At 34.8% G+C, this 18,236-nt stretch overlaps 1 protein-coding gene across 3 annotated transcripts in view; it reads right to left on the bottom strand.

The window, feature by feature from the left end:
* wdfy3 (WD repeat and FYVE domain containing 3) overlaps positions 1-13,268 on the bottom strand; it is a 152,285-nt gene extending 139,017 nt beyond the window's left edge. For all 3 annotated transcript variants that reach the window (XM_088910742.1, XM_088910743.1, XM_088910745.1), the window contains exon 1: positions 13,074-13,268. The gene's annotated coding sequence lies outside the window, so the exon portion shown is untranslated. The remainder of the gene's footprint in view (positions 1-13,073) is intronic.
* Positions 13,269-18,236: the final 4,968 nt, after the last annotated feature.

The following is an 18,236-nucleotide window of genomic DNA, read 5'->3' as shown; positions in this document are numbered from 1 at the left end:
TTTATTTAGAATTCTTTAGCAGAATCTCTAAAGGGCATTTCCACCACATTAAGGAAGAAAAATCTAAATGCACTTCCTTCTCTATTCCAGTTTTAATGACCTCCTTGTGTGAAAGAACAAGTTGCAGTACCATGTCTAACTCTCTTCGTACTTTTTATTTACAGTATGCCTAACCTTATGCTGTATATGGATCATCTTTGCTTCTGTTGCTGTCATGGAAATGCTGCTGTTTGCAAGCAAAGAAAAACAATTAGATGCAAAGCATAAATATACCATGAGTGACTTCAACAATAATTTAAAAAAACATTACATATTTATCAGTCTTCATTCTTCAAATATTATAAGAACATTGTGAAAGATGGCACCCAAAAATATGAATGTAAGAAAGAAATAATTGTCACATGCTGTGAACCTAGTCTACACAGTAATGCAGTCAGAAAAATTCTAGTTTCAAAGACCAAAAGGCACACAGTGATTTGACATCATTATGTGAATAATAATTTGTATGCTAGGTATGCTTTGGCATTTACAGTAACAAAATTAATCTCACATACTTCAGCAGGTGTAAATTCAACTTCACTCTAGGAAAATAGATGCAGTAAAGCCTTCATACAGTTTCAATAATGCACATATTCTAAACACCAAATGTGAATACCACAAAAAATAAAACGATTTTGGAAAAACTACTGAAAATAGTAAAAAGAATAAGAACAGAACTTTATCTGAGTAATATGGCAAAGATGGCGTGGATTACCAAGAGCATCACACATACTGTAAACGTATACAAATTTTAGCTTAAAGCCTAATATGGAAATACAATTCCAGTTTTTACAAAAAAAAATACAATTTACAAAGATAATTGCTGTTTTACTGCACATTTCAGATGTCAATACATACTTTCAGATAGCAATAAGGTACTATAATCTAACTGTAGCATAAGTAAAAAGACTAGACATAATGACGCCACACCACATAAAGAAATGTTAAAAGCACCAGTAAAAACAATGAAATACACTCATTCATCAAACATTCCAAGAGCTTGTTGAGTCCTGAGTTGCCATTTCACATAATGGACAAAGATAATGCAACAGCTACATAAAACTCACATATCAGCACCATATTCCATACCTACTGTTATCCCTATGCCCAGCAAGCATTTTAAAATGGCTCCACTGCTGTAGGACACTCCAAACACACAACTGTAGAGAGGCCTGGGTTCTTTAAATCTGCTCCAATCTGTGATTAAACAAGCTTTCTCTGAGGAGAGCTGGCGAAAAACCTCAGCATTCTGCTTCGTGCACCAAGGAAACTATTGTGCCAATGTTCACAGGAACTGGCACAGCTGATGCATCCATCATCAATTAGGAGAGGGGCGGGGGAAGGGGTGGCACTCAGTCACACCAGGATTGGAAGGTACCATCTGTGTCTTAATAAGAGCGAGAAAAGGGGGCACTGAAGCAGTCTCTTCATGAAATGATACAATTTATATACTGCATATCAGCTGCAAGGATTATGCACAAATCTGGGGTCTGCAAAAGTCCTTGGATTTTAATTTACATACTATATAATACTGTAGCAAAGAGCATAATCATGAGTTATTTTTAGGTTACGTACAGTATCTGATAAAGGGCATAATAATCAGTTTTACCTGGACATGAGACAAAAATTTAATAATTTATGTTTCACAGATTTAAAACCATGTTGGGCAAGCGTTGAGTGAAAAAATCCTACTTCTGCACTTTCAAACTGAATACTGTTAATAAAGCAGTATTAGACTTGTTTAACTTTTACATTACATTGCTCTTCTGATTCCAACATTGCAATCTTTTGCAATGATGTCCCTAAAGAGTATGAGAGGAAATGGCTCAGGTAATTATTATTGTACCAGCATTGCAACATAAGCAAAACTCTGCTTTTCACTTTAATGGGAGAAAGAGAAGTCTTTTCTGAAGCTTTATTTGTTTAAGAAAATAAGAAAGGTTAGAAACAAGAAGAGGCCATTTGGCCCATGTAACTCTTTTAGATGGATTACAAACCTGAAAAATCTAAGTGAAAAAAAGTAAAGTGAAACTGATCTTCAACAGGCACCTCATTATATACCAATAATTTAATAACACAAGTTAGAAACTATCCTTCTTTAGAAAGCTGGACCTCTAAGATTTATAGCTTATTTTGTAACTAAGCAAAACTGTTATTTTCAAATGAAGTATTTTCTGATTTCTATTTTATGTACTAAGATTATTTTATGTACAATAATCAGAACAACCTCAAATTTAGTGAATTCATCTTAAGGAATCCCACAATCTTGCATCTGATAATTCCTTATGAAATTATTTTGTTAATTTCAGTGATCTGAGAAGAGATTCATTTGGGCCTTTTTGAGATCCCAATTTTTAATCTTATCCTCCTTTGTTTAAAACAAACGAACAAGACAATGTCATATTTATCATTACTTTCTTTTTTGTAGTATGTTTCATCTCAAAGGAACTCAAACTGCTTTACTTGATAAAGATGAACAAAAAACAGCACAAAATAAACAGCGCAGGTAATGAGCTCTGTTTTATGCTCCCAAAATTGACTTTTATTCTAATACAATTATTTAAATGTTATGTAATACTATTTTGTTTCTCAAATAAGTTATATATCTCTTACATAAATTATATTTACTAGATAATTGCAAATCTACTTCACAGATCATGAAGGATCTTTTGACAACAAGACTAGAGACAGGCTTTAGTGATTCCTTTACAAAAGCATTGTAAGTTCAAGAGAACTTCCACTGGTAAAAAATTGGTTCATTTGATTGGGGCTTTGAATAATGAAACATTTCACAGGATCAGAGGTTAGGATATTACAGCAGTCAGGTAATATTCAGAGAAATATAACTATAGAGAGTTTAGAGCGCAGATGAGTAGATATTTTACTCCTGTGATTTAACATCAGCAGCCAGCCTGCAGTCCTAATTTGAGATAGTCTGAAGGGTTTAAAAGGATTAATGGAAAAGGTCATGGAAGTATTTTGTTATGGAACTGAGTTAGGTGATGAATGATACATCCAAAGTGAATTGAGCATTTTGTCTCTATAATGTATTAATGGATTTAATTTGAATTCTCTACATAGACTCTGTAGCGTTGTTGAGTACTGCTGATTATATTTGGAAACTGGGCACCAGTTAAGCCATGTAAGACATTTTAGTAGGACAACAAGGAGACAAGGGACATATACTTTCCAAATCAAGGGAAAATCTGGCCATTAAGTGAGGCGTGAGCCTAGTTCAGTACATCATGGTGTTCCTGGGAATGTGATGAATAGTAGTTAAGAAGAGGAATAGAATTTGTCAGGAATTCAGCTGTTCTGGCTCCCCCAGTGGATTACAGAAGACTTGAAGAGTTAATACACAGAGGTTAAAGAGAAAGGGAAGATATTTTATTACCTAAAACCTCTGTGATGGACTGGTTTTTGGGACTGAGCAGGTTTGCCGAAAGGAGGCCATCTGTACATCAGTATTTGAACTTAATCTAACTTAACGAGTGACTACCTGAAATCCGAGACATGAGAGGTCTGAACACATTTGAACATATTTTACAACAGATTACCAGTACGTCGATACTACAATTAAAAGTATTTCAATAAAATTATTATCATGTAAATTATTCAGAGTACAGTTAGTAATGTAGATGTGAAACATAGATAAGTTATAATCAATTTTTAACAACAGTTGTTATGACAGACTATAGATCTGAACTGTGTATTTCAGAAGATACAGATCAGAAAGAAGCTAAAAAAGAAAGATCAGCCTGGCTTACAACTTTTTATTGTTTAGTTTTGCTCTGTATCATTAGCAAGACAGCGGGTAACTCTTATTCTGCACATAAAGTTTTCGGGTTTGTTTCAAGTATGCATCTTAAAGTCCCACACACCCAGCAGAATTTCAGCTGCCCACAAGCATAACTATTATTTCAAGAATTAATGTGGCTAAAGACAAAAAATAAAAACCTTTTTAGCTGCAGAATTCTTACCACATTGCTGAATAAGGCATTATTAAATGACAAAATTCAGAGATGACATGCGTACATATATTCATGACTATTTCTTCCCTAGTTTTGTAGTGTAGTCAACTTACTATTTGAATGCCAAAAAGGAAGTAGATTTAGAAGTATGGAAGGGCAGGTATTTATGCCATCCACTCCAGCTGGCACAAAGCAAGCATCAAAAACTGCCTTTGAGCAATAAACCAATTCTCAAACCCATCTACACAGCTGAATCTTTGCAGCAGTTGGCAATGGACCTCCCAACAAATCCTGCTCTGCAAAATAAGGACAACGATGGCAGGACCCATGACTTTCTGAGACACAAAGTGTCAGGTTCTGCTGAAATCGCAACCTGTCTCAAAATGTACAACTTAAAATATAGAAGCATTAGCTATATTTACAAAGGTCTCATTTTTATGATACCAGAAAACACAACACCTGAAGCCACAGAAGGATTTTAGAAAGGGCAATAAGTAATTTACAGGACCAAAACGTTAGAATCTCTATTCTGTCTAAAGCAAAAATGTTGGTGCCAATGTATTTTTCCTATTACATATATCCATGTAGTGCTTGTATAATAAATGCTGGGCGATATGGCCAAAAACATTATCACGATAAAAATGTTCACATCAGTCTATATCGATAATTATCACGATAAATGTCAAATCATTATTTCTTTCAAGTTTAAAGGCAGATTTTTTCTCCTGAGTGAAAGTTGAAGAAACCAGACAGTTAACTGGTAAACAACTCTTTATTTTAAGAACACAACAAACACTTGCCAAACAGCAGAAACATTAAACAAATCTGAGGTAGAGAGTATTCAAGTCTTTTTTATGTCAAAATATGCATGAGTAAAATTTACAAAATAAATATCTTAATAGAAAAATTAAATACTGCAGTGTGATAAAACACACATAGAAGATGGCTCAGACAGACTGCAAAGTTAAAAGTGCTCTGTTTTATGTCTAATCGTAAATATCTCCAAATTACCGAAGTTGAATGAACTTTTCTGTCGACGATGTCATCGTCCTTCGAGCTGGTCGTTGGCAGCACTACATTTGCTTCAGTGTCGCTCATTCTCCACTCTAACTACAATCCTGTCAGCCACCACCGTGTGGGTAAACAGCCCCACGTTAGCTGCCCGGTCTGCAACACGCAAGCGCACTCGCGCAGTATTTTGTGCGCATGCGCATATCATGCGCAAAGCATAAACATTTATATCGAACATTTATCGAAATTTTGTTAAAATTATATCGAGGAAAATTATATAGCGATAATTATCGTTATCGAATTATCGCCCAGCACTATGTACAATATCAACTTAATATTCATAACTCCCCCCACACTGGTTCACTAAACAAGTAAATCCTATATATATATGTATTTTAATAAATGTACGATAAAATTGTTGAGTACTGCTGCTCTATTGGGCTAAATTTCATTAATGACACCAGAAATCTGTTGTTTTTCTAACAATTTAAAAATTGCACTTTTTGTAAAGTGCTGTTGCCTCACTTCATATCGAGAATCTAGCCACTACAAAAGGTCTGTCTTTCCAAGGACTTGCAAAGGCATGAAGTCATTGAATGTCAATAAGCATATCACTCCTCTTGCTCTTCTTCATCTCCCTTTAAAATAAAGTGTTTAAGTATGGCATTACATTATTACAAAACCAAAACCTTAATTTAATTTAACTTACTCTCCATGCTTTGAATACAGACTCTGCCACTCAGTGACAATAGCAGTGCAAGAAATTAGACCTCAACCTTGAACTTAAAAGAGTTTTGTAGCACAGACTACAGGGCTCTCTGTCTGCATATACTGTACAACAATAACCCACTTTGTTGGCCAAAGACCAGTAGAACTGGGTCCTAGTAGCAGGTTCTGTATCTGTATACCAAGAGAAACACAAGATCCACTGTTTCTGTCTCTGACACTGCAAAAGCAAACGACCACCTTAACAACATGTCTCTCAGATGACATGTGCGTTTCATTTCAGTTTTGAGGTGTTTTCTGCAGTGACAAAACAAGCTTATTGGCTACACTGCAGCTAATTCAAAAATTCTGGCGTACTAAAGAATCATAATTGATGATTCTATATTTTCAAAAAGGCTGTTTTTATTTAAGAAGTAAGTTAAGTTGAATACTTTAAGCCTTGCACTCTTGCATTTGTTGGTGATTTCACTGACAGTTGCTTTAATCTTTTCCTTTACAGCTCTGATAATTTTTCCATCATCAACTGCAGATGTTCGTCTTTGCTAATTGGTAGTTTCTTTCTTCTTTTGTATAACCCAAATTATTGATTTTTGTATGCCCAATTTCTGTGCTATTGTCCTGATTTTCTTTTCTTTCAGCTTCAGAACCGCATGCTTTTACCAAAAAGTTCTTTAGATTTCAACTGTTGACTCCAAACACTGAAGTCAAAAGAAGACAGATAGGATGTTCACAGCTCTTCTGTGAGTGCTGAATAGCCCAACAACAAACACCTGACCAACAAGAGACACCAGTCATCCACACTTTCCATTAAGTTTTCAAATTAAAAATGTTCTATTTGTTTAGTTGACTCAAGACTGTATAAGTGAGCTGGCTTTATTAAAGATAAATTAAAAGATAAGATTAAAGATTGGTGATATTTTTTCTTGATAAACTGTTAACAATACCACTGATGAAACTCATATCCGCACTTTACAAAAAAGCAATCATAACTGAGGAAGCCAAAGCATTTTTTTTATTTTATTAAATGCTAATAATATAAGTCTTATGACAGTCCACATGCTGATACCCCTGTATAATTAAATCCCAAATTTAAAAAACATAAAAGAACAAAAATCTGTTACTTGAAAAACAAAAAACAAGAAGTATGCAAGTTTTAACATGAAATATTTTTTTTTCCACCAGAGACACTTGACCATTATTTTCAGTTAAGAAAAATGACAATCACAGGACCCTAATGGTCTCATTTAGGAAAGAATATCACTGGTTTGAGTCTGAGCTACATCATTATGCAACTGTGATCAGGATTCCTCAAGCAGCACTGTAACTCAGTGGGTTTCAGCTGGCCAGTGTATCACCCGTGTGCGATGAAACAGTGACCTCTGTAGCTTGCAGTGCTGTCACTGAGAGCTCCATTACTCCTCCATTGCTTGATAAGTCTGCTGTAGGAGTCGTGGAGTGTGCAATATTGTAAAATATTGTACACAGTTTTACAGCACATGTACTGGGTAATGCATCACCATTCTTCTCCCTCCTGTGCAGTTACAAGGCAATGAGCCAAGTAGATTGGCAATTATCAATATTAAAACTGGGGATGTGGAAGGAGTTGAAAGTATGAAAAATATAATGGCACATACGTCATATTAACTTAATATGGAAAAAAATATATCTATAATTATTGGGACAGTAAAGCCAAATTTGCTATTTTTGATGTATACTCAAGCAAATCTGATGTGAGATAAAAAGATGAATATGAACCAGAAGTACAGAATGACACCTCTTATTTCTGGGTATTTCAGTGCTTATACTGTATGTGGTACCATTGTAGAATAATAGCACTTTCGGTGTTCAATTCCCTCAATTCAGGTGTGCATAAATATTTGGACAATTAGCCACCAGGTATTTCTTGTAGCCAGGTGATTCCTGCACTAACTGTGTACGCATAAAGGAGCGGTGAATGTGTAGTGATGGATTTAGCCTTTGCTCTGCCCTTTAGTGTCTGCCTTTAGAATCAGTAGGCCTAAACCAACATGAAGACTAGAAAACCGTCTATGAAAGAAAAGCAAACAATTTGGATGTTGAAAGAAAATAATTCAATCATAACCATAGCACAGAACCTGAGCACAGAAAAACTGGAATATCATGAAAAAGAAAGAAACCAGTAGTTGTAATCGGCAACAACCAGATTGACTGAGATAACTGCAGCTGATGAAAATGTATGAAAGCTATGAAGAAAAACTCTAAAACAGCTGGCTCTGAAACAACTTTCACAACGCAGAGGTGAAGGTATCACAACCTACTGTTCACAGAAGACTTAAACAGCTGAAGTATAAAGGCTATACCATAAGATGCAAACCTCTCATCACCTCCAAAAATAGAAAGGACAGATTGCAGTTTGCTAAAGAGTACAGAGATGAACCAGAGAAGAGTTCTGGAACAAAGTGTTATGGAGAGATGAGACAAAGATAAACCTCTACCAAAGTGATAGCAAGGTGATAATGAGGAGAAAGGAATGAACTGCAGACAATGGCTTGAGCATGCATGACCCCCTCTGGAACTAGGTTACTCATCTTTATTGATGATGTAACTAATGACTATAGCATAAGATGCTTCTGTACACTTCTGAAGTCATTCTTGTCTGCCTATGTACAAGAAAAGCATCCAGACTCATTGGCTGGCACTTCATATGCAGCAAGACAATGATACGAAACACACTGCCAATGCAACCAAGGAGTTCATCAGGGGGAAAAAGTGGAAGTGCTTAGACTGACCAAGTCAACCCCTTGCTGAAAAGGAGACTGAAGTCAGTAACCCCCAAAACAAACAGCAACTGAAAATGGCTGCAGCAAAAGCTTGGCAAAGCATTTGCAAAGGATTTGCAACCAAACCCTAAGTTTTACAATATTTTAATTAACTTTAAGATAATTTGTCCCAATGTTTATGCTTACCTAAAATGGGGGGATGGTATTATTCTAAAATGTTAAAGCACATATGCACAGAAATACCCAGAAATAAAATGTGATATGCTATACATTAATAGTCGATACAATTATTCTGACATTCTATACATATTCATCTTTTCATCTCAAATCCATATTACTTGAATATACAGCAAAAATAGCAATTTTGACTTCACTGTCTCAATATATTTGGATGGCAGTGTATATCACAAACTGTGCATGGCTAAGAAAAGGAAGCAAAAATCCACTCTGGCTCCCTAGTGTAACGGTAGGAACTCCAACCTGTGCCTTAGGAAGTTATAGACACCGTCTAATAAAAATGCCTAATGAAACTAAAATGACATTTTTGGCAAACAAGACAAATAAAGCCAACTCACTGAAGTAGTGTAAACAAGACGTGTCATCCCTGCCAACCCTCCATCTAAACACTAAGTACATAGCCTGTTCAATATATTTAACTATCCCAAATCTTGTGTTGCAAAGCAATCTGTTATTTTTTTAAAGATGTAAGCATGTAAAATTTACACATTTCTGTTTATAATGTTTCTGTCCACATCGTCCATCACTCCAGACTCAACATGAACGATTCATCTGAAATGACTGCATTTTTTACAGATTTCATTGGACTTAAACTGGTAACATTTGCAGTAGTTTCCTTTACTCAAGTGACATTGTTTGGTATCATGTACACAACATACTACCATATACTGAATACAGCACAGCTCCACGAAAGTTTTCTTTCAGTCCTTTATTTTACCAGATAAGTCAAATGAGAATCAATTTACAATGACAATCAGGAGATTCACTGGTACAGCAAGGTATTTTCTGAAGCCATCTGAGTGAAGTATCTTACTCAAGGGGAGAACATCAGCGTCCCATCCAGGATTTGAACCTATGACCCTCCAGAGCCCTAACTTCTACTTCTAAACCTCTTGAAGATTAGACAATATTTATGAAATATCATTTTACTCTTTAATGCTGACATCATTTATTATCTAGAGTATGCATTTACTATGAACAGAATTATTTGATTAATCATTAAAAGACAACTATTTTCCACATTTCGCTGAAACTGGAAAAATTACACCCAAGGACTAAGCTGTGAATTAGAATTATACTAAATGCCAGCATTTGAGAGTCAGATCTTTATCTTCATCACTGAAGCATGAAGTAAAGTTACAACTTTGTACTCAATTTCTTCATTCAATGTCACTGCATTTGCTTATCTTTTGGTATTTCCACAGTTTGTGCAGACTACACATGGCTATATGAGGTGTGTAAAGGAGAGTTCTGAGTATTTTTCAAGCTGCGAAATTACGCATCTAAGATTAAATATCTTTGCCTATCCCCACACTCTGAAGGACCTTGGACAAACCAGGTCATAAAAACATCTTTCTTCAGTGATGAGAAACTGGAGATAAATTCCAATAATAAACTAAAATACATTTCTTCAGAACATTTTGTATTTCTGGACTGAGATAACATTTTCAGAACTACATTTCCAGAGTCAGGTGCTGCTAATAAACTCCCAGAATTTAGACTTAAACCTCTAAAAGTAGCTGGGTCTTGCACAAATTGTAATGCTATTTTTAAAACATGTACAGTAGAACTATGGAGATCACATATGATTCCTTCCAATACATTTCGATAAGACTAGCAGGTGGTTTTTCAGGTAAACCCTATGTAAAGTCTATACACCTTAACAATAGTTATTATTAGAATAACACTGCTCTTCACTAGCATATAATACCACAAATTAATCATAAACCTGTAGAATAATTAAAGAACACACTATTAAGAAACAAACTATGTATCTTTTAACAGTCATCTAAAATATGTTTTTAAATTACTAGAATAGTCCAAGCATGCACATTTTAGAACCACTTCTTGTCTAACTGATATTTGTAAACTTCCCCAAGTCTTGCTTTAAAAAACACTTATTTTATTTAAAATTATCTGAAGGAATTCTAATCAGCTTTTGGTTCAATAACTAATTGAACAATATTCAATACATCACATGCCGAATCTTAAAAAGGACCAGTGGAGCATGCAGCAGCAGGTCACATTGGCACTGCTGCAGCAATTTAAAGACCACTCAGAGAAATAATGCGCACTACAAGAGGAGCCGAAGAGTCAAAAAGAAAACTTGGCAAGAGTCTGAGAAACACTTGTCAAATTTGTTCTCCCGTCTATTGCTATTAAATGAAATGTGAACACTACATGACTTTATCATGTGCGCATGCTTTATCTATACCATTTTTTGTCTTCTGTGAGATGCAACTTATTTTGTGTCCATTAGAAAAGGAGATTCCAAATGAGGTCAAACCTTGATCAGTTAAGTGACAAGAATGATACCACCAGAAGCCACAGTATGACTTATTCAAGACTAGGTGTACTGTAAGAAAGGGGTATGGCTTCTTAATATGCTTATAAACAACAACATATGACTTTTTTTTTAAACTGCAAAGGAGGTTGCACACTTCATTTTATCCTCTCAGATTTACAGCATAAGAATCAGTATCAAAGAGATACGAAAGAATGGCAACAGGACCACACATTTGCAGTAAAGAAGGACCTCAAATTAGAGAACTGAAAGGACAGTTTCCACACATCAGTGTCTCACTTGAAATTCGAAAAAAAAGTCAATCATGAGGTTTTGAAAAAGGCAAAGACTCATTACACAAGCATTCTGTTTTACTGCTTCATTCCACAAAGTGCAGCAAATTAAGAACTGAAGCAGTTCTTTAATTTTTAAGTTCTGTATTCAACTGGTCACTGCCACTGTTGAGATTTTTTTTTCATTCTCATACAATTTGTTATAAGATAAGATTTAATATATAAGATTAAATATTTTAATTTTAAAAGATGAAAAATGAAAACAGTAGTGTCTAATACTTTCAATATTTTAAATTGACAAAGTGGGCCAGCACTATTTACCTAGACTACAATCTGAAATTGCCAGTTTTCCTAAACCTGCTTTAAATGTGGCTACAATAGGCAAACAAGAACGGTAATTTGTTACTAAGAACTAAGAAGCACAAATACTGCTCTAGGCATTGCGAGTACAATACCAGTATGTAATGAAGGCAACCGACCGACCATGAAAACCATCCACGTTTTTAAAGACTATTCGTTTTTGCTGGCTTTAGCATATTTTTAACAAATATTCCTCCACGTAAAAGTTTTCATTGCTGCCCTGTCTAACCATGAAATTTAACTGACCACATTTTTAATACAGTCAATAAGGAGACCGAATAATTTTAATACAGGGGTTGACATGATTCACCGGCAGAGAATGTATTGCAGTGTAATTAAAACTACTAAATAGTACTAAAGACGCACGTTATTTCTACAGCTTTACCTTGAACATATCTTGCTTACATTGGGGAATTCAAAAATCAAACCTATACCGTTCATGGCTGTAGGTAACTCAACTATCGAATAAATTCACCATTTCACTAGATGATGTACCAATCTGACAAGTTGGGCCATTTTCGTCTGTATTTCGTCCAATAATAAAAATGCATCACTTCCATACCAATCGAGAAGGGCTGAGTTCCGCAAAACCAGTGTGCTTATTTCTCTTAATCATAATCCATGCAATCTCCAAACGCCATATTCGAATTCATAACACAATGGACATACCAGCTTTATTTATTTTATATATGTACATATTTACCAAGCACGTCATCGGTGAAAAGAAAGGCTCTTCTGAACTAAGTACAATAGCAGCGGCAGAAATGCCTACAAGATTCAAATGCAAGTTACAGTAGCCCGAACAGCGAGGAATATTTCTCTGCGTATTACGACAAACCAAAGGACATTTTACTTGACCTGTACAATAAAGAAATATATACATATCGACTTAGCCTAGGTGCACAGTTTTGTCTGTACAGTCTTAGTGTAGTTATTGCACTATATTTCTTCACATTGTTCGTCCCACCCTTAACGTCAAAGACCAACGCAGCTAGTCTTATTCCTGCAACAGCCGCTGCGGTCTAAAATCGTCAGATTGAAAGGTGGTTGCGATTTCCCACGCCTTTAGATGTTTGTCGACCTTTAACGTAAACGGCCTGTACAGTAACCCTCGACGGAACACAAACCGGCAAATAATCATAAAGAAAAACTGGACAAAATGGCACTTCCTGGTCCAAAATAACGTTTCTATGTAACCTACTAATAATAAAAACTCCAAGGTCTCAATTGCTTTTCCATTATGGTATTAATCACCAGATCACAAATGATTCAAACGCAGCAAATGCACTTTCTCCTTCTTTTTTTTTGGAATAGGAGAGGATGTTGGCATTATTTCAGTACCCCCTCTTCTGTGAAACAGCTACTAATATAGATATTACGACTGTCAACTCACCAGTTAATCGGTGTTTATGTCGACAAGGACCAGGGATAAGGAAAAGGATGGTGTATTTGTAGGCTATTAATGACGTCTTTCTAGTCCTCTTTTCATCCATATAAGATAAATAATGCCGTAATCCCGAAGTGCCTACTGTCCCTGCTCCGCCTGCTGGTGGCCATCTTTAATCCTCAACATCCCAACAACACAGCCAGCTCCAGCACTGCTCCTTCACTGCATTCTGGGTAACACAGCACAACCCTCTGTGTACCAGTGGCACTGGTTGTCGTTGAGGGAATAGGCTCTTGAAATACACATAAGGAAAACAGTGACATCTGCTGCCGGTTAAAAATGTGGCTATTATGTATAGGCTCTGCCCTTAACCTAAATTAACTAAAACCTTATATCAGTATTTCCATTCATCCAGGAAAATACATAATTGTACTGACTAACACAAAAATCTTTAATGACAGATACAGCATAAAATTTCATTTATGTCATATATGAATTACATTATTTCAAAAGAAATGCATGTTATTTAAACAGTATATGTATTTGAATAGTGTTTAACAAAAAGGTATTTTTAAGAAGGGATAATGATACATATACTGTATAATTTCATTTTTGTCTGTTACTGAAAGTGACTTTTTGTTATTTGGGTGGCTTTAAGGAATTTCTTAAATGTACAGAGAATTTCTTTGCTTGTTTTGTTTTTTTTGTTGTTGTTGTTTCTCACCTCCAAAACGTGCCATATGAAATCACGATTGATTGGTTGGTTTTATCTTGTGCTTTTATACAGTTAACACTTGGATCTAAACACTTTCAAGAAGAATGTTAAACTAAAATGTACACCGTTGCAAATGTTTTTTTCAAATTATTTACGCATGACTGAAGGGAGGTGTTTAGATGTATATATGTGTTATACTGTATCCAGTTTTTCACTTATATTGATGTTGAAATTTATTGCATTTACATTATTATCCATTTTGGTCACATGTTTTGCTGTTTTCAGTTCTCCAAATGCACTTGAGTACCGGTTAATGTGAAGTTCACTGGTCGTGTGAAAACTGGTGGTGAGGAGATAACTTGTGGCATTTCTATTTTTACATTCTCCATTTTTCTCAATAGCAAATCACACTTCATGTTCACAAGTAGTATCTCAACAAGCGTAGCTCATCCAAAGCAGCATTTAGTGCTTCCAGGTGAGATAATCTGAGTATTAAGGAATAGGTAAAATGTTATAAAATCTTAAGGGACGATCTCCACTACAATAAATCCATTTTTGAATACATTTCTTTATTTAGCTACCCTTGATCTTTTATCAAGAATTACTCAGTTGGCAGCTTCTGTCTTGTCACTTTCCTAATCATCATTGTATAGCTCTCAAATCCAGACCTTGTCCTGGCCCCATCCAAAAACACTCACACTTCCAGTAGGTGGTTGAATCTTCTGTAAGGTGCCCGCCACAACCCAGCCCCCTACCACTCCCACCCCGCTCTTCAACCTGAAAATAACATATTTATGACATCGTCATCTCTTTATAAATGAAACATAAACCCAACCTTTAAGAAAGTAAATAAGATTTACAAAATAAGGTTAATACAATTTATTTTCTTTTTACATGCCTTTAAAAGTCTTTAAAGCAACATAAGACAAGCATTTTGTTTACCAGACAGGCTTTACAGAATTAATTCATGGCACAATGAGGCTGTTTTTCATTTTTGTTTTGGAGCAGAATCATAGAGCCTGGTGTTAATAACTAACAGCTATTCTAAGTAAACAGGAAAGCAGCTTAGATGTATCATATGATTATTGCACAAGTGTCTTGAGCCTGCCAGAACATTTTAGACTGTGAAAAAAAAATGCTGTATTGAGATATTTTCACAAGTAAAGATGCTGGTGATTCATTTTACAGATTATGCCTTTTTGACAGCTTTCTAGAGTGAAAGAATAGAAAAGAGGGATTAATCAAGGCTTGAGATTATAAAACATAAATTATTTAGTAACCATGTCTTTAGTCACTGAAAGGAGGACAACCTGGCCACACATTATTACATTCAACAAGAATTTGGCAACCACAAATATTTATATATGTCCACAATTTACAAGTGAATGTGAGCAAAAACCAAATGGCCACTTCACTCTTGGGTTCTTGATGTTTCCTGGCTCACTCTAAGGTTTAGATTTGCAGTACTGTACATATATATTATATATAGTACATACGGTATTTAAATTGAGTAACTGGCATGACTTTAATGCTACACAGCCAATGACAATGACTTTAGGATTGAATTGGTTAATGTTTTTTTTCTGTTCATGTTCATTTTACTATAATTTGTGACATCAATGATAATTTCTGATCTACTTATATTAATAATTTAAAAGTTTTCTTTTAAAAATATATCGGGAAATCCCTCTATGTTTAACCAAATCTGAAAATGTGATATAAAGTTAAAGCTATAATTTTACAAAATAATCCAAACTAAAGTGTAGACTAGTGATGTTCAAATATTACTTATATATACAGTATATTATTCATAGTTAAACATTACTTGTCATACAATGCAGAAATATATTAAACATATAGACATGAACACAGATGAAAGTAAAGGTTACAAATGAGGATGAAGCTAATCTTTTTAGTAAAAAAAGAGATGGAAACTATCTCTAGTTCAGATCAATTACATCAATTGTTGCTGAATTACAAAAATGTAAATAAATTAGTATGCTTGTTGCAGAGTAATGATGTCATTCCTCTAACTTAATGCAATCTAAGTTTGATTTTTTATTCTTGGTCATTACATTTTTAACTACAGCTGCCACCTCAGATAACATTACAAACACTTCAAGGGCAGTGGCTGTATGTAGAGAAAATACAGAAGGGTTATACAGTATGTATAATTGAAAAAGGGGATATTAAAACTATAAAAACAATTAAATAAAGTCCTAACACCAGTTTGCTTTGCAAGCAAATTATGAAAGTCAACAATTATAGACTTCTGGCATGGCATAAAAATATACAGTACAGACACACAACATTCACTACTTTTCTGTACTATTTATAAATCTGTGAGAACAAGCGTCCTGTTTTACAGACACTAGTACATAGAACATTGTCCTGCAACTGCAGCACAAATACCACATATGGAAAAGAGAAAACCTGTTTCTTATAACAGAAAGTCTCAGTTTCCCGAATACTCACTGAAACAGATGCTTAACAAAAGGCAAACCTTTTCCCTATTCCAAACAATACATCACTAAATAAAAGACAGATTTTTTTTACCCTAGATACAACAAATAGGAAATAGGTATACACAAAAATATAAGTCAACTGTCCTTTGTTGATCCTTTTGATGCTGAAAATACCTGGAAGTTCTGTAGTGCAGGATTAAAGAAGGTTCCCCCTCACAGCAGTGTGGCATCCAGACTGTTGGAGGCTTTCACAGTTGTTATTTTACTTTTTACTTATAATATACATTTGGTGTCCTTCTGTAAACATTTTACAAGTTATGACTGGCATGAAATATGTTGAGGATGCAGCTAATGGACTTAAAAAACAGGGGACTTTGCTGTGCGCATCACAATCCTGACACCTGATGGAGAAAATAGAGACATGCTGTACAATGTACTACAATGCCATCAGAATTATTTTTTTTTTGTTTGGGAAAAAAAAACTAAATAAGAGAAAGTGGATCTTCAATTAATCATTTTATCAGTTTTTGGGTAGCACAGTCATTAGTTCTTAATCATAAAAAATACAGTACTTTCTGACATTACAGTTTCATCCTCAGCCGAATAAGGTAGCGAAATAAACATAAAATCTGATCTTCACTTACAAGCAACATCACTCCAGATGTCTGTTTTTGCTTCTACAGTTACATTGTATAGAGCATAAGACAATAAAAAGAATGTCAATTTGAGTAGGCTGTTCAACCCATCAGGTTATTCTGGTTGTTAGTAGTCTATTCATCTAAGAATCTCATCCAGTCATTTCTTGATGGTTCCCATTGGATCAGCTTCTACAACAGGAACGTCTATTCTAAACATCTACAGTCCTTTGTGTAAAAAAGTACCTCTTGTTAAAGTCCTGGCACAATTTCAAGAAAAAGATACAATGTCTGGTTCTTAAGCCCTATTTGCCCTTTAGCAATACAGTAAATCTTTGAAATTTTAAAGACATTTCATGTATCCTATAGCACATTCTTTTCACCTTCATCCTAAATCCAGATGGAGAAGGTCATGGTAGATTTAAGGTTCAGTTTTCTTCTAAAAAGAAATCATTAAAAATAATAAGCAACAGCCTCTTGTATGTTCAAATGCTGTCTGACTCACAAACATTTGGATTCCTAGCGTATGCAGATATAAAATTGAATTTGCCAAATGTGACTACTCCTACAACAGCAGCTGTTACCTGAGAAAAAAGTAAAAGTATATAAAAAAATATATATAAAAATGAAAAGTGGTGAGAAAGAATTTATTAAGAAAATGTCATGTCTTTTAATTATTCAATATTTTGTGCTATTAATAAAATCACTATTTTTTTTTACTTTTAACTTGCTGACTATGACTTGATCTTTATTCTCCACCACCATTTATGTGTGTTAGATCTGTACAATATTGAATTTTGCGGCTGCAAGCAAGATGAGTGATGTCCCTTCTGCAAATGGACAGTGAGTTTTGCAATTCAACTAATGGTCCGATGTTTCATTTGACTTTATGGTTAAATGCATCCCATTCCATATCATACTCTAAAACCAGCTCCTGTCAAATATGACACATACGTGTTGATAAGATACCATTTGCATGGTCCACCATACACAAACCTTTGTATTGCTGAAGCATGTGGATAATCTCATTAGATAAAACTGTAAGTTAATTTCTGGGTTGCTTGCAGTGTCCCTTATTCAAACTGCTCAATCTTTGGATGGAAAAATGTTTGAACAAATGAACCTAGAATGATTCTTCATCACAGGGGATCATTATATGTAGATTAAAGGAACCAAATTGCTTAAGAAAAGATTTGATCTAAGCAAATGAAATTCTAAAGGGTATAAAAAGGTTCAGTGTGAAATAAGGACACAGTTCACAGTTGGAATCTAAATTGATATTTATTTAAGCTGAATAAAAGGAAATGGCTCTTTACACAAAGACTTGTAGGTATCCAATACAGGCTTCCCAGTC

This window comes from Atractosteus spatula, chromosome 3, assembly GCF_055471065.1.
Source record: "Atractosteus spatula isolate fAtrSpa1 chromosome 3, fAtrSpa1.hap1, whole genome shotgun sequence".
NCBI classification, from domain to species: domain Eukaryota; kingdom Metazoa; phylum Chordata; class Actinopteri; order Semionotiformes; family Lepisosteidae; genus Atractosteus; species Atractosteus spatula.
This window is presented reverse-complemented; position numbering and strand designations above follow the sequence as displayed.